This window comes from Hypomesus transpacificus, chromosome 2 (genome assembly GCF_021917145.1).
Source record: "Hypomesus transpacificus isolate Combined female chromosome 2, fHypTra1, whole genome shotgun sequence".
Taxonomy (NCBI): domain Eukaryota; kingdom Metazoa; phylum Chordata; class Actinopteri; order Osmeriformes; family Osmeridae; genus Hypomesus; species Hypomesus transpacificus.
The window spans coordinates 9,276,358-9,297,642 of record NC_061061.1 but is presented as its reverse complement, the minus strand read 5'-3'; positions in this window follow the sequence as shown (position 1 = coordinate 9,297,642).

The window sequence follows — 21,285 nt, the reverse complement described above, 5'->3', positions numbered from 1 at the left end:
CCAACGTTCATGGGCCAGAGCAAACAGGGTGTGACCACAGCGCATGACGTTCAGGGTGGGGTCTAGTTGAGCTTGCATTGGTTGGAAAGGGGAGAAGGTTTATCCAGAAACGTGCTGAGAGCAGAGAGCTGTCACGTCTTTCTGTGATACCACAGTCATTATGCTGCCTTAATAGCCCCCATGACATCATCAGACCGACTGGATCTCTTAGAGGGTAATCATGGCAACTGGCATGACACACACTAGAGCTAAAGTGTGTGTGTGTGTGTGTGTCAGTCTGAGCTCACTTAATGAAGTGTACCCTATTATACACTATGCCTGGTGGGCTGGCAGGGCTTGATGAGATTTTCCAACAGGCAGGCTCACACTGAAACTTGGGGGAGCGACTGGAGGATTTGGGTTTGGGCCATAGTTAGTGTTTGCGTTGTGGGATTTATTTCTTTTCAACTGATTTTATAGGTTAACGTTTTTAGTCAGTATGTGCAAGAAGTGTCTGACTGTGTCATTATACATTAAACTGGGTGCATGTGTGTCACATTTAGGATGTTAGAAGACATACGCTGAACATCTGCAATATTGGAAATGTGGAGCAGAGATGGTCTAATAAAAGATCTACCTAAGACATGTTACCAGCCTTTCAGCAATGGTTTACCAAAAACCATGACATCATGCCCCTTCTTGAATCAAACATCCACAGTTGTATTTCAGTGAACCAGATCTGTCTTTCAAGGACCTCTTTCATTGAAAGATTTTGTGCTGAAAGATGTTGAAGATACTCAAGGCACTCATCTCTGAGTTTGTTTATATCATATCTCTGCTCATTCCAGATGGATTCCTTTTTCACGATTTTGATCCAACTTTTCGTAAATGGGGCCTGTCAGCATAAACTATCTACACACACGTCCCTCGTCGCCACAAATCCACGCTCGGGACCGTTAATCACCCATGAACGGCAGAGGAAAAAAAGAAGAGAACCCTGGTGTTTGTGGTGGTAGCGTGGGAGGCTTCCAGAAGGTGACCGTGAAAATAAGCACCTCTGTAGAGTTTACATCGCAGGGTTAAAGTCAATCAGCTGTGTGTTAGCGCTAGCTCTTTGGAGACTCATACATTAACCTAATGAGCTGTTCTGACAAATGCTAGCCACTTAAATACTCAGTCACATAACATGCTAATTGCACTGATAGACTCACACAAGCAGAGGCTAATATGTGTGCTAATATTAAATCAATGTCCAGTCAACAGGTAACATGTTGCATTGTCCATTTTCAATCAAGTAAGCCATATGGAGCCATTCAGTTTCATACAGAGGTCCACTGTGCCTTTAATCACCATGATAAACGTACAGCTGTGCAAGCCAGTGGACAGGTCTGGCTCAGTTCCAAGGGTTAATTTGTCTGACCGTTCAATGTGAGGAGACCCAAAAACCTGTCAGTGTTAAGGGATTTTCAACAGGCCTCCCCGTGACTTTTCCTCCACATGTTCATTTCAAGCCTCTCTCTCCCTCCCGTAGCCCAGGACCCCCTCGTCTGGAAACTCTTCCTGGGAGGCCAAATCAGTTTGAAGGGAAAACTCACCCCCTGCATAGACATCTGCCGCTTGCTACCACACAGTGGCTCCATCCACACCTCCCTTTGACTCTCCTCCCTCTGTCTCTCTCTTTGTCCAACGTACACACACACGCGCACACACAGTGAGACATTCCTTTTATACTTCACTCTCTCTAAGCCTGGAAAGTGAGAGACAAGAGACCCCAGACAGTAGGACTTTATGGCACAACAAATATTGTTAACCTTTCCCACAACGTGGACCTCAGGCTTTTGATACTGTAAACATGCCTGGTAGGGTGGACCAGACTGGCACAAAGGCACATGCAGAGGGTCTGTTAGGATCACTGCAGTGGTTTATCTTCAGATCCTCACTCTGAGACAACTATTAAACAAACTGGTATTGTATGAATAGATGTCCTTGTGCTGTATTGCTTGAGGTCAAAAAGGAGGCCTCTTACTGGAGCACAGTACAGTACAGTGTGGGAAGCCAAGTACAGTTGACTGTCTTTGGGAACTGTCCTCATTGTAGTCTATCCATTTGTAAAGTCAAATGTTGTGTATGATAGTTTTTTAGTTACGGTTTTAGTTATATATCTGTAGTTACTTAAAACATATGTGTTTAACATGTTATGGGAGTGGGACACATACATGCTAACACCCTATCTTACAGTCTTCAGCTCGCTCTTCTCTGTGAATCATGCGGATTGCATGAACCACAATGACAAACCACAATTGCTGACAATGAGCATGTCACCATTTCATAAATGTCTGGTGTCAAAACCACAAAAACAGCACATGTAGCACGGCACACACGGTGGGGCTGAGAAAGACAATACATGCACAATTTGTCCAAGTTTTATTCATGTGTTTAATCTTGTGTACATGAACGGTTGGATGTCCTGTTTCGTAACAAAGAGCTCTTAAGGAAGACCACCTTATCAGGACAGCATAACCACCCTTGCTGCACGTGTAGATAATGCTTTCAGCTTAATATCACTTTCAGCTTAACATCACTTTCAGCTTAATTTCAGCTCAACATCACAGCCTTTGTTTGCAATATTTTAAGAGTTGTATAAGTACTGTACTTGACTTAATGGACTGAATGTATGTATGATTATCTCGGAAGAGACCTGTCAGCAGCATTGTGAGATAAGCTGTGTCATATTGTTGCATTGTACGATAGTGAATGGTAGCCTGGTCCTAACCAGACTATCGCACATTTCATTTGTACAGAGAGTCTGGCCTCGCTCCATTGACAAGCGTTGACTTCCTTGTAGGCGGGTACTCTACTCTGTAAGTTTAAAACTATTGGATCTGCCATAACCAATCTCTAGCGTTCGTCTTAGCCAATTCCTTCACCACTAACAGAGCTAGTTGCCGTAGATGGAAAATCTAACTGTTCCCGAGCCCTGTGGGGGGAGGGCCACAACATCATGGCCACCAACAAAACTCAGCAAAACTTGTTCTTGCTCCGGCTTTAGTTTATGGATATTCGGCAGTGTTGCCACAACGGTCCGAATGGCTTTGCTCGCATCTTTTTCCGCCGCCATTACGGAACTACAATACAAATTAGCGCACAACATCAACGTCATCGTTCTCAGCCACTCCCTCTGTTCGTTGATTCACCGGTAGAAAATCAACCGGAGACATCTGACTTAGGTACCTAATGGCCAGACCTAGTACAGAAGCAAAATCAAAATTGAGTGGAAGTACGTAGGAGGGCCGAGCCAGGCTAAGTGAATGGGCCCTGGGAATAAATATGCTGTTTCTGAAATTCTATTTATTGACACTCCAGTTGGTGGATTCTTTTTTTCAAACTCTTTTACTTACACTCAGTCAAACTCTATTTTTCTCAATCATACAGTGTCTGTACTTTTATTTTCAGTGTCCACAGCTAAACAGTTGACACAGTGAATTACATCGAGTTGTGAGTCCTGAAAAACACTGCAAAGACAATGTTCTTGATAAATGCATGATTGCATGTAAAGGGTGATAAAAAAATTAAATAAATGGAAATGTATTGATATGATCATTGAATCACGTTTTTGAAATCAGTCTCTAAACATCTCTTTAATGTCATCACTGAGCTATTTACTGACGCTTTAGGGGTGAGCAGTTTGATTTCCTTCAAATTGTCCCTGCATGGTTGTTTGGACAATCTCACGTCGCATCCGTAATTTAATGAAGTCTTTCTATTCTGAGATAGACATCTCCTTGAGTAACTCCAGTAGGGTTCGTCACAGGTCTTGCACTGATGGCCTCCTCGTGTTTTGCCCTCAGCCTGATTCATTCATTATTAGCCCCATGCTATCGTTTCACGCTTAATAAAGTATGACAGGCGAGCTTCCTCGTCTTGTTTAGGTTGGATGGTTGCTGCTGTGTGTCTTGTACGTTGATATTGAGTCAGGGCATTCCATTAGCATGAAGTGGTGATGTGAGCTTACAAAGATTCCGTAGCCTAGCGGACAGACCTGCACTTTTTGGAGGATTTAAGACAATGATTCACCAAAACTGTTTCATGCCATCAACGACTGTCAAATTTACCACATCCTGGAGGTCTGGCTTTCAGTCAATAGTAGCACTCTTATTCGGTTTGAAACAATAGATGATGCATCGGGGCCAGGGAACTGTAGGTTTTGTGGATTAGTTTGGTGTAGAAATGTTTTGTTAGCCTTGGAACCTCTTTTCTAGTTTTATGCTTAGGATGTTAAACAAACACATTCCATTTAGGATCCAAAACATTCCATTATTTTGGATTCCAAATAATTGTGGTTTCTCAGTGTCTATCTGCTCATTTTTTGAATACTACTGTGATGGCTGCTTGGTAAATGTAAGAGAACAGCTTCAGCCATCTTACAGGCCAAATCTGTTGATTTTGGAAAGTTACCATGGTCACACTTGATTTTACACCTGGGTGAAAAAACCTTGTTCTGGGATGACTCAATGACTGTTCCATTGTAGCACTGGCAGTTCTATTTGATGATATACAGTATCACAGCACAAAGCCTTAACCAATTAAACCTAAGATGCATTGATTGCTAAAAGAAAAGTTGTCAAACTGTTTGGACACGCTCAGTGTGGTTGTGCTGTGGATCCTGGGGTGTCATGTTCTGCTCCCTCAGAGGGTGTGGTGTGGAGGTCCTGATAGGTCACTTGTGATTACAGTCTCCCAACACTGTGCCTGCTGAGACCTTAGCCCCAATGACCACACACATGGAGACACACACACACACAGACACACACACACACACACATCTCCAAGGGTCTGGTTGTAGCATTAAGCACCACTTGCCAACACACACACACACATACACACAATAGTAACTTCAGCTGTTCAAAATAAATACGCACACATACTGTGTAGACGCACACACACACAAGCGATCTCTTTCACTCCCATTCTACCAAGAAAAGGGGGCCTGGTTGGGAAGAGGTATTTCTTAACAGCCTTATTCCATGTGACCTGTCACCTTACCTCACCAGTCAGCAGAGACAGCCAATTATCTGGCCAGCCTTGGACCTAGTACCAGAACAAAATTCCAGATAATGCCAGGACCTGCCCTATTCATAACCCAGCCTGAGTTTAAGCAAGCCTGAAGAACTAACTAAAATATTGTTCTCTGGCTGACTGCATGTCGTTTTTCAGGATAACAAGTGTTTTTCTTCCCCAGGCACTGCTTTTAATGCGAGGGTCAGATCCTGTAATCAAGACAAACAATTATAAACACAAACCTGAAAGTTGATTGGGCTGATAGGCTTCTTCTCCACTAGTAGCAGAGTTTATAAGATGCTGTATAATTATCCCAGGGGATTCTTGTTTTTAATGTAAACATTTGTATTTGATACTATCTGTGTATGGAGAAAATAGCAGCAAATGGTACATGTTGGTCTTGATGAATGGATGCTAGTGAGAAGATGATTTCTATGTGTAGAAAAATCCAGAAGGGATGATGTATTCATTTAGCAGAGGGATTTATTTTCTGTAAAACCTTTGTTTTTACTTAACCGGTGAACCGGTGGATATCACTGTATGGTTTACCCATCAGCTAAAATTTCAGATTAGAGATTAAAGTCCCACTGGGGCCACCCAGTGTGAGTGGATAACCTTTAAATGAATCAATACAATAAAATAAACCTGACCTCCGACTCTACTGATGCACTAGTAAGGTTTTTTCCAGAACATGCCGCTGACATCCTTAATATACAGTTTTACTCCCTTTTACTCTACACAGTCAGCTACATGGTGAAGTCCACAGTTCATGTTCCTGCAGCTCTCACCTCCCACAGAGGCTGAGAGACATTAACAAAACATGGTGGGTGTTCATGTTGTTGTTATTTCAGTCTTGTAAACAACCATTTGACCTAACTCAGTACCCCCCCCACCCTGCTGTGTGACATCCTGCCAGCGACAGTCAAGACCTTTTGGAGCGTTCAGCCTCCCCAGGAGCGGAGGAGCACCTGGAGCAACACCCTGCTCCCAGAGCACACACCGTGTCACTGTGGCGGGGGCTGGAACAAGCTGCACCTCATCATGGCCAGGCTCCGCTGTGTCACGTCACAGAAAATGCTGCCGTCGGTCGCAGCGCCTCGTCCTAGCACAAACCTAATCTCGCGGAGGATGGTGACTATCGCACAGGATGGTGACAGGATTGCTGTACTTCTTTCTCTTGTACATATGTCAACCATGTTTTCATCCCACGGTGATTGTAACCTTGGCCATATCCTTAACCCTTTGATGGTCATCCAGAAAACCCCCAGCTGTGTGGCCCAGACGCAACATTAGGGTCAGGGTAAACTAGCAGCAGATCCTGACAAAGATTTTATTTCCAACAAATGACTATTTTTGTTGTCGTAACTTCCCTACTGACCGGCGGCAGGGACATCTCCATGGTGACACTAACTGCTCAGTCTTGGAGCAGGTGTCTCCACATTCCCCTGTGGGACAGAGGCAGGAAGCAAATGGCAGAAACGTATATAAACGTTTGACCCATAGAGGTGGTTTCACGACTGTGTCTAGACGGCAGCACTAGTTTCCCACAAGTTTTTCAACAAACACAGGATCTTGGAAAGTTGAAACTCTGGATCTTGAATCAGTTGTCAAAAGGTTTTGGTGTGGCCAAATATTTTTTGTGGTTGTGAGTACTGTAAATGGAAGTATTGTAGAACCTAGAAGAAAACAGTGCCATGGTATGATTTGTAATGTAAGATGTTCACTTAAAATATGTGACATGTCTTAGACTTGTAAGACTTTATTTATGTATCTTTTACCTTAGATAGTAAACAACTCTCAGCAACATTTCCCATTCTTGCTCTTTGAATGAGAAGGCTACTGCACTGTGCATCACTGGCTGGGGGCTCTAAAAGGGGATGACAGAACTGGGTCATGGTGGTACTGGGCAGAGAGTAGGCACCATCCAAGAAAAGTGAAACTCGCAAAATTGCTCAGCTCTATGGAAGAAGGCGACAAAACCCTGTTCACAATGAGCTCTGTCTCCTCAGGTTGCACTTCTTGCTTCATGGTTGATGTCTGCTTTTGCGCTTAGAACAGGAAGCCAGACAGCACTTGTAGAGTGCTGGCCTTCTCCTGAACCATCCATCCTGTCTGGACGAAGCATTAAAAAGGACATGTTAAACTGGGTTCTTTATAGCTGGCATGTTTGGCTCTTGGCGATTTCTCACAGAGTACACCTTTCAGGTTGCATGTTTAGGTTAGACTAAAGGGGAGTTCCCTCCATGCAATAGGACAAAAACTGCAAGACTACAAAAACTACAACTACTGTACTCTCAAGAACAAAAGTTACAAAATGATAAAAGACATTCTCAAGGAGGGTTCAACAGATCTTGAAGTCTTGAAATAGAAACCACAGAAATAAAATCCTGACCTGGTTTGCTTGTATAATTGGGGGTCAGATGGCTGAGCGGTTAGGGAGTCGGGCTATTAGATAGAAGGTTGTTGGTTCGATTTCCGGCCGTGCCAAATGACATTGTGTCCTTGGGCAAGGCACTTTACCCTACTTGCCTCGGGAATGTCCCTGTACTTAATGTAAGTCGCTCTGGATAAGAGCGTCTGCTAAATGTAAAGGTATAATTAATGTCATCGTTTGCCGCTCGGTGAGACTGAGCTACTGAGACGGTTGGGGTTTTTAACGTTAGACTAGGAAACAAGAGTAGGCAACTTTCAACAAGACCATAACAGCTAAGTCATAATTATGTGGTTTGTTTCACCACCAGAAGGATTTGTTACGAACACTAAAGATTCGACCCACACACAATCATAAAGCCCACCACATGATGGTTCCCACACACCAACCAGTAGCTCTGTGGCATGTGTACTACTTAAGTCCCATATTAACATGTGCAAAACTCCCATAAAACGTCTCTGTAACTATGTGCATAGCACTGATTTAGCTGTGATTTTAAATGTGGATGACAATGTATTATGGAACTCAAAATGCGGATGTGATCTACAAACATTCTAATTCATAAAGTATCAGGGAAGTGGTGGAGTGTGGGTTTGATTGCTGAAAGGCTTTCGAGCATCTATAAAGTTGTCTTGGTGTTTAAGTTGACATATGATGCTCAACTATATAACCAGAACAATTCCCTTGGATCTGGTCTGTGTCTATATGCTGTTTTGTGGAAGCCTGTTCATTTCTTTTCTACATCCGTGGAACAGGCCACATAGCCCATGAAATTCGTCTTCACACTCCTTTAGGAGAAGACGTTTCTGTATGATGTGGTGATAAATTATCCCTCTTCAACTGAGCTGCAAAGAGGGGAGTCTCCTGTTACCACAGCAGCTCGACCCAGAACACGGCTCTGAGGGTGGTGGGTCTGGATGTTAGTGCTTTTATATAAAGAGGATTTGGAACTTTGCTTCTCAGTTTACATAGCCAGGGCCTTCAGCCATCTGTTGGAAAAGGAGCCAAAATCCAATCTTTCGCTCTCTTTGTCTTTCTTTCTCTTTCTCTCTCCTTTTCTCTCTAGGTGCAGAACAAGGTCCAGAACATGTTCTGGTGGTGGGTTGCTCAGTTGCTGTTCTTGTTGTTCTTCAGCCATTGCTGTCAAGGTTGATATTACATCTCACCTTTGCCAGAACTCGCTCAGTCCTTACACAGGTCAGGATTGCAGCAGTGTTGTTAAATCAGCAGTATGGAACCAGACTGTTAGTCTGTTGTTTGGAGAGCAGTGATGCCAGATAGAAGAGGAGGGAATAACGCTAACAGAGAGTGATTTTGGAACCACACAAACCGAATACTCACACAGACATGCATGATGGAATGGTTGCTAGTTTGAAGGGTGAAACCACAGGCAAAAAAATATCAATTTTCTCTTTGCATCTCTCCATATCTCCTTCTACTTATATTTAACCAAATATGTCTTGATGGTCACACCCAAATCCGTTTCCATAAAAAACTTACCACAATATTTACAAAACACATTGTGCCCAATATCAAATGCAGTACAAGACATTTGGTTCTGGGTGCAACAATATTATTGATGTTTTAGTGTCTTCTTGGTGACAAGTAAAGCCACTCACACAACTCCAATGTTGAGGAATGAAACTTGGTGATTGGTGTTGAAAATAGTTTCCTCCTACAATATGCAATGCGAGATGCAGCAAGTTGATTTATTGGTGTGCACAACCAAAGTCACTCACTGTCCTGGCGGATCCTGTTGTTGACACCAGTTTGATGTGACATTTCACATTCATATTTATCTTCACATAGTTGTGTATTTAATCCTTGTATTGTCAACAAGCGTTTCATGTTTAACAAAATTCTCACAAATCTTACTGAATGTTGGGGGTTATTTTGCCATCATTAATCAGAGTGCATTCATCTATGACGCCAGTACAGGGAATGCCTCTGCTGAGCTGAGCAAATAAAGTTCAGGTCAGGTCAGACCAGTATTGCTCTTCCCAATACAGACTCTGTTAACAGTGCTTCTCTAGAAACATCTTTGTCAGTGTACAGTATTCACCAGGTGAGCTGCTGTCAGTAGAAACTAAAACACTAATCACAGTGCATAAGATAGCTAAGAAGTGTTGTACAAAGGAGCAATGTGCCAAATGGGTAAAAAAAAAAGGATTCTGATCGGTCAGCCACTCTCCCGCCGGTTTTCACGGCTGCTTCTCCACATGAGATCATCTGACTCTGGCTCGGACGCCAACCAGGCCTGTGGGTCATCTGTTCACAGCTGCTTCTGCCTGGACTGACTTTCATTACAAACACAGTCCTTCTCTTTGGGAGTAATTCTTGAATAAATGAGCTGTCAGCTTCGCTTCCCCCCCCCCCCCCCATTCCCACACCCCTCTACCTACCACAGTTTTAGTTTCCGCCCCAGACGTGGACGGGGTCACAACAGGGTTAAGTTTGGTAAAAGAGGGAGGATGGCATTAAGGCGCAGGCCTAATGACTACCAGAGCTGGTGGGGTCTGTGTCGGTTGCCACCTGGTTGACATTGCCTTCTCCCCGTATAAAGAGGGTGGTTTGGCCCACAGCTGAGCGTCAGTGAGCACACGTTATATTCCCGTTACTGCATGCTTGGGACAGCTGTGTGCAGACTTCACCAGCACTTGGTTCCTTCCTTCCGCACTGTAATCATCCTTCCTTTACATACTAATCACCTGTACACATCCTCCTCCCTGTATAGGATCACTCCAATACAAAGACCTGTTTGTGAGGGATGACTGTCTGAGTTATAACTTTCAACCTCATTGCAAAGTGAACATGGGCATGAAATGTTGTTCAACATGAACAATGAAGAATAAAGTTACACATTGTATTGGTCACCCTGGTTTCTTACTGTAATCACAAGTCGTCCAACATGAATAACAAAAGCACAGACTTCAGGCACACAACAGGCCTGAAGATAACACAGAAGCACGCAGGCACACCAACAGGAAGAGCTGTTCTAAACCATTGATGTGTTTCGATTAATGTCCTTGTTTCTGCCCTGCCCTGCAAGGGACAAACAGAGCTACAAAGCACAATGTCGGCTTCAGGAATCATCTTCCCATCATGCGGTAGATCTTGTGTTGGGAGTTATTTCAGGCGGGAGGAGGGAGTGAGCGTGCTTTTAGCCTGGGACCAGAGGAGTGAGACTGGTGTTTACATCTGGAGGCCTGTTCCCGGGCTTCCTTGGCCGAAGCTATGGGTGTGGCAACAGTTGCTTCGGCCCTTGATATCAGAAGAGAGGGAAAACGACGTCAGGAATCAGACATGAAACAGCTGCGCTTGCCGCACACAAAATGTGTGCTCGCATTGTTGGTGGGTGTGTATGGTGTGTGTTTATTATGGGGTGTGTATCCATGTGAGCACAGGGGTGCATGTGTGTGAGTGCCTTTGTCGATACTGTGCGAAGGCTGACTGACAGATGACTAATATTTAGATAAAAGATATCTCTGTGAGTCACCCTTGAACAGATGCTTTACTGTAAGTTGAACTGTAGTGTCTGACAAGAACAGTTAGCAACACACAAAAACTCTATCCACCCAGATCTAGACTCAAGCTGCTAGCCAAGGCGCTGGCGGCTCAAGCCGCTAGCCAACTCTAACAGACACCCCCATACTTTAGCATAGTTAATAGTTAACAATCAAGTCATCACAAGTCATCAAGCGTCTGTTACATTTGTTGCCGATAAATTTGTTGCTAGAAACTCTACCCAGAGGTTACTTCTGGACAGTGCCTATGAAAAAAACGGTGGTTTTGTGTGTCAGAGGAGAGGGACTGTCCTGAAATACTCTAATCACCACAGTCAACATGACCGCCGAAGGTTCATTCAGGCACACTCCCAATGGCAGCTTCCCAATGTTGCACAATGGAGATTTTAACACAGCTTCATGTTTACTAGCCTCATCCCAAATGTATTACAATCATTGTAAGAGATTTCCAGAAACTGTCCGAAATTCATAGAAGTCTCCAGCAAGGTCGATGTGTGAGGCATGTGTTCCTTCCCGGTCTCACTCTACAGTAAGAAGAATTGTAGTAACATGCCTCTTTAGTGAACAACAGTGGAGAACACAGGCTTAGCTAGCCAATGACAACTGACTTGATGATTGTGTGTGTGTGTGTGTGTGTGTGTGTATAAATAAAAAAAGTGCCTAAACGTGTGTATGTGATTGTGTATTTGTGTGTGTGGTTGTGTGTTTGTGAGAGAGTTTGTGATAGAGAAAGAGAGATAGAGCGAGAGAATGCTTCAGTATATTTGTGTTTGGGTGTTTTGTGAGTGTGTGTGTGTGATTGTGTGTTTGTGTGTGTGTGAGAGAGACAGACAGTACTTTTACTAGAGAGGGAGCATATGTTTGTGTGGGTGAGAGAGAGAGAGAGAGAGAGACTTCAGTATATCTGTGTGTGGGTGTTTGTGTGGGTGTAGTTGTGCATTTGTAGAGAGAGACAGAAAGTACTTCAGATTATCTGTGAGTAGGTTTTGTGTGGGTGTGTTGGTGTGTGTGTGCGTGGTTGTGTGTTTGTGAGCGACACAGAGTACTTCAGGATATCTGTGTGTGGATGTTTGTGTGGGTGTGGGGGTGAGAGTGTTTACAGTTTATAAACGTGGCAGCTTTTCAAATGTAGCTGCAGTCATAAAGCTTTACAGATATAATGCACAAGGGACAGTGGTTATCTGGCAGACTGTATGGAGTACTCAGAATTAAAACAGACTGGAGCAGTGTAGAAAGCACCCTAAACTAACTGTATGTTTGTGGTTGGTTAGTGGTAGTGTAGGAAGGAATATATACTACTTCACAATACATCCCTTTACAGTTGTTAGCATGACATGGCATAACACTTAACTCAGCATTGTTGAAATGTGGTAGGTGTGTTTTCTTTGGTGACAATCTGTTTCACTTGAAAAAATATACATCGACTCCTAAGAGTCCTTCATGACACCAGTAGGCAGAACTGCCAAGGAACTGAGATGGAATTGAAGACAACCTGGATATGTGATGCTGTTATTATAAAAGATTCCCTTGACTGCACTAAAAAAACAATGGTCCCAGCATGTTTATTTCCACACTGGCTTGACTCAGACCATGTCTTTTCATCACTGTTCAGAGAGAGAGAGGGGGTTGGAGGGGCAACGTGAAAGTCAAGGCACTGCAACAGAGAAAGAGTGGAAGAGAGGGAGAGTATGTGGTGCTGGAAACCAAAGGGAAATTTGGCTTGGCTGATGTACAGTATTCTGGGTATATGCTGGATGCCTAAATTGAAGTAATTCATTGTTTGATGGGTGTGTTTTAAATGCTGCCTTCTGACAGCTGCCATGACGTTGGACTCACTAACACGTTAACAGGCTACAACCCAATTACTGTACGTTTGCAAAGAAAAGTTTGATAGAGATATTGTCTCTATCAAAGCATGTTGCTGTGTCCCAGTGTCTGTGGAGGGCAGTGGAGGGAGATAGCAGAGGGAAAATGTGTGGGAATACAGTGGGAGGATCATTTCTTTCTAAAGTACAGACGCAGGACTGCGAATGACAGTCTCCTCCCCATACTCCTCTCCCCTCCCCTCTTCTCTCCGCTCCTATCATACTCATACTTAATAATTCCAGGTAGTAGCTAGAGCCTTCTGGGCAGAGATCTATTGAGACCACTTAGGCCATCCATTTTAGGAACCAGTAGTCACCCCTTAATGAACCACTTTATCACTGTTCCTACAGAACTAACCAAGATAGATCTCTGCTACTGTGGAGAAGGGAGGGAGGTGAGGGTTAATGTAAACCAAATGGGATTAGTGAAAATAGCACGTTTTTTTGAGAGAGAAAAAGTGGGGGGGAAAGTGAGAGTTTTAGAGTTGGAGGAAGAGAGATAAGTAGTATGAGAGAGGGTGAGAGACACAGTTAGGGACAGAGTGAGGGGAAGAGAGTGGAGTTGGGATGACAGATAAACCAAAAGGAAAATGTGCTTGGTTGGGGCATGAGTTGAGTTAATTCATTGTTTGATTTATTTTATAATGTTGCTGCCAATATGGAACATTAACCAGTTTGTCCCTAGGTTAACAATTACAGTGACAACGACAAATTCATTTTCAAGAAATGCTCTCCAACCTCACATTCTAAGCCTCTGCAGATAATGGTCCCAGTCAAAACATGTCACTGTCTCCTAATGTCTGTGGAGGACAGTGGATGAAGATAGCAGAGAGAGAGTGTGTGGGAATACAGTGGGAGGACCTGATAGCATGCTCATTTGTTTCTAAACCTCTCCTCAACTCTCCCCTGTTTTCAACTTCTCTCCTCTCCTGAACTCTAATAATTCAAGGTAACCAAAGCCTTACTGTGTAACAGTGGCAGAGACCACTGTTTCAGAGACCTGTTGAGACCCAAGGTTCCCACTGTTAGGAACCAGGGGCCACCCCTAACTTAACTACTTTATCAATGTTCCAACTAAGCCTAAAAAAAAATTCCCATGACATGTCCCCTCTGAAAATGAAACCGAAAAGACCTATTAGTAATTAATCTCATGGTTCTTGTGAATTTGTGCAATTTAACTTTCTGCCATTCCAGTATTCTGTTTACTTGTGTCACACTTTCCTGACATGAAAAAGGATGTGACACACATCCTGTTGGTGAAAAAGCTGTGTTCACTTCAGAGACAACTGTGATAAAAGGGTTTGTCTGAGAAAGGAGTGAACTTCTAGACTGCTGCAGATATGAGAGCCAGCAGGAAAAGACGACTAGTTGTGATAAAGGTCCTTTCAAGGTTGTTTTATTTGGCCTCTCCAACACTGCTGAAAATAGGACTGAAAGGAGAGAATTATCTGGAAGATTATCTTTGTGCTCCCAGAGCAGGAATCACTATTGCACAGCAGCCTGTCTTGTTGACCTCTCCAGGGGGGGATCACACATAAACACAGACAGACAGACACACACACACACACACACACAATGGAATCTGTGAACAAGAAGCCTTTCTTCCACACTGAGGCAGACCTGATGTGTCCTTTGGGAAGACCAGCGGACTTTCAAGACAGAGGTGAACGTGCTTTTATGGACTTTGCTTTGGAAGTAAGTCTGACTTTGCTAACCACAGACCAAGCCTGGCTTTAACTCTGGTGACTGGACGTTCCTCTGCATTAAAAGTCCATGAATAATCACAGTCTCACATAGTACAGCTCCTCATGTAATGCCTTCAGCTGTGATCGTTTCCCCAAGGAACGGTCAACTCCACTGTGGGTGATCCATCACTCTACTCTCAAACGTTGAATGGAAGCATAGACATACATTCTCTGTGTCAGCGTATTTCTTTTAGAAATATTTGAGCTTTTGCTATTGTGAGTGACTACTGTCAAATGCATTCATGTTAAGACAATTTCCTCTTGTGAGGGAAGTAGCGATGCAAATGTGCTGTGTATGTAGGTAGCAGATGCGAACGTGGGCTACGGAAGCGCTGTGCCGGAATGGCATCTGTTTAGAGTGGGAATCTTCCACCCACCTCCCATGGCAACCATCCCATAATTAATGACCATATCTCCCTGGGAGCCAGGGATGGACAGAGGTGCACAATGTACAGTAGGATAGATGAGTCCTGATCATGGACATGGATGGACTGGGACTGGGAGTGACGCAGTACATGTCAGTCTGTATGTTAGCACCTAAATCACTGACTTGGCACGTATACATACGATGGAATGAATGGGAGAAGACATGGGAAAATCATGAGCCGTCCACATTCTCTCAGAGATGCAGTTTGTCCATTTGTAAATCAAAGAAGATGAACACATCTCCCATGCAACACAACACACATAAACATGTGCACAGCCGTGCATTTTCGACCCTTTGCAAATCCTTCAGTACCCCTTCCGCACTTCCAGTGCAGAAGAAAAATCACAACGACGAATAAGAGCTTAATCAATCATTTTTTGGACAGAAAGACAACTGATTGTAAAGACTGGACCATGACAGTCTACAGACAGACAAACCAATCCCATTACCCCCAAGAATGCCATCCATTACAGGCAACATGACTTCCTATTGCACCCTGCAAACCAACCAGATTCAATGGTTACTCAATCTTTGGCAGAATTGTCAAGATACTTCTAAATATTAGGACAGCAAGTTATGTGGAAGTTGACAAGGTGTCTGAAACAGGTGAATATAGACAGACCTAGCACCACCTGCACAAAGGGTGTGATCCTCTGTGTGTGTGTGTGTGTGTGTGTGTGTGTGTGTGTGTGTGTGTGTGTGTGTGTGTGCTGTCAGCAGTGTGGATGATTAAAGGTTATGGAGTTAACTGTTTCTGATGAAGAGAATGTAGCTCTAGCTCCCTTAGATGTCATTGAGTAAGATTAATCTTGATTAAAACAAAATGCATTTACCCATAAAATGTTTGTGATCAGCCATTGTTTAATCTATGGAGTGGAACAGTTAAATGATGAGTTTGCACTTACATTTAGTAGACGCTCTTATCCAGAGCGACTTACAGTAAGTACAGGGACATTCCCCCGAGGCAAGTAGGGTGAAGTGCCTTGCCCAATGACACAACGTAATTTTTGTGTGTAGGAATCGAACCAGCGACCTTCTGATTACTAGTCCGATTCCCTAACCGCTCAGCCACCTGACTCCCTTGTGCCTTTAAACCACTACTGTGCGACTGGTACCTGGTGTGACCGTGACACAGCTAACAGAGTTAAGCTTTAAGGATTACACAACACTGTTCACTGTAAAACACCCTTCGATCCCCTGCTGTTTCTCTGTTGTCAGACCCCCACGATGGTGCCCCCTCTGTTACATCAGGACACATGGTTTCCATTTCATCCAAGGACTACTTCCATTCTCATCTCTCACCCCCCCAGTGTAGGTTATGAAAACCAGTCCTGCATTGTTTTGAGTGAGGGGCTGCAGGGGGTCAATTGGGAGCTTGTCAGTCACAGTTACTCTGCCAAGGTTTTGAGAGTGACAGTACAAGTTCGAAAAATAAAATGACCACAATTCAAATGAACTAATTTGAAATCTATATGAAAATAGCATTGAACTGATAAACCAATGTGTAGAAAACCAGCATTCATTCTTTTACTTTAAATGATTGGAAAATGTTGACAGCGGTATGTCATACATGTATGGCTAAAATAGGCCATGAAATCCGTTCTTTTTTTCTGGCATTCTCTTTTTTGTAATTAAAGAAGTGGAGCAAGGTCAGAAAAGGGTTAAGTTATTCACTGTTATGGCTTGACAATGAGTCTAAAAGGATATTTCTTGTTCATTGTTACAACAGTCACACATGAGTTTCCTTGCAAGGTTACTTTCACAAAATACTGTTCTGGTGTTGAGTCTATTAATCTAAATATGCCCAATTATTCTGGAGATTCATGTCAATCTTTTTTACCTTAACTGAGGAAAAGTACCGTAATTCAGCTGCAACGCAAAATGCGTTAAATGAGTGTACTTGGTAAACTGTACCAAGTTTCAGTTGGCTGTTTCTTTCTCATAGAGAGCTTTCTGCATTAATCAAACTAATCAGATTCCTTCCCTCTATTTCGTCTCAGTGGCTGAAAGTGAATCTACCTGTTAGTCTTCATCAGGAGCACCAGCATAATTGACCCAAACAAAGAAGCGCTGCTCCTAATACTTTGATAGGCTTGTTTTGATTCTCCCAAAATCTGTCATCCGAATACAGATGGAAGGAGTAGAACATTGGATTCTGTTTCAATATCATAAAACAACAAAGCTCATTTGATTTATCTTATTTCAGGCACTTTTATGGCCTAGTTGTTGCCTTTTGACACCATTCCATTGTGTTTCACATCTCCAGGAGATAACTAAATCAAATACACCTCCAGTCCTAAAGAATATTGCTGCTGGATAACACCCAGCAGTCCAGAATCATTTCTTGTACCTATAGCTTATTATTGGTAAAATGCTTCCAACACAAAATCTTAATGGAATGGTTCTACTTGGAACAATAAAAAGGCTTCCTACACAACAAAGGAGCCAGTGTGATCCTACAGGCTCTGTTGGCAGGATTAGGACACCCGCAGCCCAGACGCTGTGGGTTCTTTCAACGCAAGGCTCATAATTCTTCACTGTTTTCCAACAACTGCTTCTGACCTACAGTATGTCTCAGTGAGGGTCTCTTTGTTGCAACCCTGCAACATTGGAAACTACTAACAGAGACTGGGATGTTACCCCCCCCCCCCCCATCACCACCACCACCACCCCCAACGCAATGTTACCCCTCAGGATCAAGGATTGGGGCAGCAGTGCTGGCTGGCAGCAACACAGGGAGCGCTCTGGACGCATGAAGGACCACCAGTCACATCTGGGAGTGTTTATAAGACCTGGTGGTAAACATTCTGGCCAGCCAGGCAGTGTGTATGTAGGTCATTCTCCAGAGAGGCAGTGAAAGCCTTTGGTTTCTCTCTTGTTACATGAGCTGATCCGCGTTACCACGCCAAGATCCCGCATCTGCAGAGCTCTGCTCCAATCAGCAGAGACTCTGAGCCACTCTGCTGAGGTCCTGCCATTAGGTGGTAGAATCCTGCTTTGGGTTTGATCTGCATGGACAGAAACAATCAAGCTATAGCCCCAACTACACTGCGAGGATTTTCTTGTCCATGGCTAATGGAGGTTTGAATGCAAGACAGACATGATCAAATCACATCATATTATCACCATTGGCTAATATAAGCGTACTGATATTTAAGGAACTGAGGTGAGTTTCCATCCTCAAGTTGTTCCACTTTTTTTTGTGTGACGTTGCGTTTAGCAGTGCATTGCGGACTCTGAATCACACACGGTACACATGCATCCTACAGTTGTCCAATTCTTTCATTATCTATTATTGTCTCTGTCCTCCATCACTTGCAAACCTCTTTTCAGAAATAACAAACAGAAAACAAGTTTGAACAAAGAAAACCAAGATGGCATACTACACTCTCCAAAGTTCACCTCTCTCTCCTCTGGCTACCTAGGAGTCTACGAGTCAACATGAGCAACAGTCCAGAGACTCGCTGCAGACAGCTGATGTTGTTCAACCGTTACCACAACAAACCGAGGCGGTGTCCCGTGAGTAGCAGAGTTCATGTCAGTCCCGTTCCTACGACTCAGCCTGTCATACATCACCACTCAAGGTCATTAGTGTTTCCCCCACGGTCATTAGAGGTTTAAACACAATGTGGCTGATATCATCATCCTCTTTTATATCACCCCTTTTTACTGTGTAAATGCAGCACGGACGGTAAATTGAAAAGCCCAAATACAGTAGGACTTGTGCAGTAGGATTTTATGGGTTTTGATTGGGTTTCTCCTTCAGAATATGGATGGTTTAAATCCCATCTATTACATAATAATGAACTATTGGTTCTATTGTGGCAATTGTGGGGGGTTACGTGCATTTCCCATTATTAATCACATCCGTTTTCAAGTAATGGATCTGCACAAATTACTCTTTCTTCATTTTTACATTGTGGTGATGCAAAACAATGCCATTAATCAATGGTTTCCCTACTAAGCGTGTGTCAAACCTGCCTGGGAGAGCACAAACACAGAAGATAAAAGGTAAGAAAATATACAAATAATTTATCATGCTGTGATTTCTTTGAATTTCTTTCAACAGGTTCAACTTTTGTGCTGAATATGAAGTGAATTTCCAATAAATCAGTAACAGTAATCTCCTAGACTGTTGCTGGGGAAATCAGAGGGGTCCAGCCAGGCCATTTTGAATCAATTAATATCAGGGTGGGGGTTACAAAGACCTTGTACCACGGTGAAGCACATCTGAAAGTGATAGAGCCAGGACCATAGTGTACAAACTAAAATCTTAGTTCTTGTTCACTTGGATATCTGAGTCACTCAGAAGGGATTAAGAAAGTAAAAAACCACAATGTTTTAAAACTCTTAAGATACGTCGGTGAAGATTTGGTGTTAGGAGTATGATGATGAATAATATTTTGAAGTAACTCAGGGTTTTTAGAAATGGCTGCCTTCCAGTGATTTTTTCATACTGATGAGGTTTATTAAATCTTTTGGGGGTTGGGCTTTCTGCATTTCTGCTGTTCGCTGGAAGCTCCACTGTTTTGACCAGTTCTGACCCCACTGTAGAGAATAAGTTGGCCAGCAATACTCATTATGATGTATGACCATGCATAGAAGGCTGTTAAGGCTCTCTCAGCACCATTAACACTCTGGTTGGGCTGCTTTTGGCTTTACTCCATCATATCAGTAAAACAACAAAAATGATTTTCTAATGAAGGACTCAGAGGTAGCAGAAGGAGTTAATACTGATGAAGCTTCTGGTTCCTGAGAGTTGGGTTTCTTCATGCAAAGTAGCTCCAGGTCAACATCAGTGCCACAGTCACCCAGTCAGGGAGCCAGTAGAGGGGCCGTCCCCCATGCCCTGCACCGTGACAACCTGGATATGTGTGAAAGCAGGATGATCAGCAGCACAACTTACGATGGACCCAAAATAAATCAGCCATCCAGCCAGGGCGCTTTCTCTGATGTTCTAATTCAAAACTGACCCCGGGCAGAGAAGGGTTAAGTACCTCATAAGTGTACTGATATGGGTGATTTATAGACAGGGATACCACATCGATAATGAAGGCTACTGAGTTGTGTGTGTGTGTGTGTGTTTGTGTGTTGCGTTGACTAGAATTTTACATCTGTCTCAAAAAACTAAAGCTAAAAGTTATGCTGAAGATGTCCCTGTTCTTTAATCAGGCCTTGTACTGAATAAGAACTACATAACTAGTTGACTACTTACAAAAGATGAACTGCTGCCAGCCTCTCTCTCTCTCTTTCTCCCTCACTCTTCTTTCTCATTCTCTCGTGTCTCTCTTTTGATCAAGGTTCAGACCCGACATATTTGGTTTTGGTTATCAAGGCTTGGCTGGCGAGAGAGGAAGGTGGAACCCTAACATTTTCAAGGATAATTTTTTCTAAATTCCCAGCATACCATACACCAGTGTACTGGCTACTCAGACAAAAAAGTATTTGTCCACATATTTTCAAGTGCTTATCTGTCCTTATTCAAAGGTACATTTTTTATATAAAGTTACGCCTCATATTAAGTAACATTGCAAATTGTAACACAGACTAGTCACACACTGTGTACAGTACAATAAGCAATCATCAATCTTTGCCGTCATCCACAATCCATTTTGATGTAATGTCACGATATTTTATGCATACATTCATATTCTATTCTCCTGCTATCTTAAAACTGTATGGAGGCTTATGGCTCTAGCTTACTTTCTATTAAACACGGTTTCCTTCTGTTTCTAGACCACATACAGGAAATTAAACCCAGCCTGCCTGAACCATTAAAGCACCAGACCCTAATTCTCCCACAGAGCTCATCTCTTGTAATAAACACACTTATCTTGAACCCACTTTGAACATGCACATGTTTGAGTGGTTGTGCTGTTTGTATTTCTGGTATGTCGGCTCTACGTTTTTGTATGTAATCAGTCTTTGCGTGCAAGGGTGTACTGCCCTTTCACTTGACACTTAGTGTCTCGTCTCAGATGTGGAAGCTGTTCTGTGTGACACCGGGCATAAATTCCATGTTAGCTAATGATCCCGGGGAGGAAGCAGCACAGCAGCCTGTTAACCAGAGCCAGATTAAGACTCAGTGACGAACAACACAGGCACACTAACCTTAACAAGCTCCACTCTCAACCACCCCAAAGAACACTCTGCTCTTCCTGTGATTCAGTGGAGAACAAGCAGAGTCTGATTTTGTCATCCCATCCAGTCACAGACAGAGTGGGAGGCTGGGAGGACAAGCTAGGGTTTATCTGAT